The sequence below is a fragment of the Terrapene carolina genome, unplaced genomic scaffold (assembly GCF_002925995.2).
Source record: "Terrapene carolina triunguis isolate 2854851 unplaced genomic scaffold, T_m_triunguis-2.0 Scaffold85, whole genome shotgun sequence".
Classification (NCBI taxonomy): Eukaryota; Metazoa; Chordata; order Testudines; family Emydidae; genus Terrapene; species Terrapene triunguis.
Window position 1 is genome coordinate 35,453,182 of NW_020664436.1, and position 1,616 is coordinate 35,454,797.

Sequence of the window (1,616 nt, forward strand, 5' to 3'; positions counted from 1 at the left end):
GGACTTATACATTACCTTTTTCTCCTCTTAAGAGCTAGATTTCAATGTGTCTTAGGTCATGAGTGAAATGATTTTGGTGGCCTCAAACTAGTCTTCAGTGGAGATTTGCCAACCTTATCAAGCCACTATACGATCTTGCACAATTAGCAATCTCTGCTCAGAAGAGGCCAGGAATAGTAGGTGAACTGAAGGACAGAATTCAGATCCATTCATAGGGCTATGCTGGAAAGCTTGCACACTGTGCTTGGCTGTTCTCAATGCTGTCAGTCTGTTGCTGGCAGGAATACTAACATTCACCAAATTAAAAAATTTTTAAGCAATGTATTTACATAAACCTGTTCCTTTTGCATTTTGCTTGAAATTCTCTCCTTCTGCTTGTTTTCCCTTTTTCTAAGATAAAGACCAACGCATACCTTGAAAACAAAACATTTTGATTGCACCCTAATACATATTTCAAAATTCAGTAACATCTTTACCATAAAAAAAAAATCACAAATAATAGTCTGTGTTTTTATATAGTGACTGACACAATAAGTTCTACTGATTTATATTCAGTTGTATACATTTTTTAATGTAGCTTCTATACTGTGTGCTCACAATTACTATTGTGTAAAATTCTGGATATCCATGTTTTTGTGTACACACACATGAACACACGAACACACGCAAACGCATCTTTGTAACCAAATTTGATGGATCCAAACTGAGTACCTCCAATTTTGCAGTTTGGTCATACAAATACAGTTGATCAGCTCAAATTCCAGTTTATTGGTTCTCAGGTTGTAGTCAGACTCAACTAGCAAATGTCACTAGAAAGTAATTTATTTTTATTTTTCAATTCTCCCAACACTGTATCCTTACTATTTGTGCATATAGGATTTTAACCCCTAATTTTATGAAGGTCTAGGTATCTGATATCTGAAACATTAATAAAATCAGTGTTTCAGAAAAAACAGATGGGTTCTATATGAATTTTGGGAAAAGGGGACAAATTAATTTTGGATAAAATTTTTTGGATAAGCAAGGTTAAGAAAACTGATATTTACATGTATAGCCTAACAGTGAGAAGGGAGGAACAAAGAAAGGTGAATTGGGAAATGCAAGTCCCTTCTATAAGGGATACTTCTCTTCTTTTTATGTGAGTGTAATTTTTTTATTCATGGTTGATGGTGCAATATGAAGCCCAAGTAGCTAGTTTATGGTGAAGTGACACTACATCTTTCTGCCTAAATAGAAATGGTTCTGGCAGATTTTGATTGGTATTGTTCAGGAGAACAAGCACCTTTACTTTGTAATCTCGAGAAATATAAATGTTATTCAGCAAAGAGACTAGATTTCATGGGTTTCATGCTCTGTTTTGTGGCCCTGTCAACAATTAAGAGAGCTTAATCTTTCCTGAATCCTTTAAAGATAAAATTGGGGCTTTGCTCAAACTAGGATTAAACAGCACCATTACTCATTTCCTTTCTTTTTTCTTACTAGTTCTGGGGAAAGTTTGAAAGAAGGTAATTTCTGATTTCACATCATTCAGGACAAGTACCTTGTAAACAGGGCTGGCTCTGGCTTTTTGGCCACCCCAAGCAAAAAAAACCAAAAAAAAAACGGGGCGGCCAGAA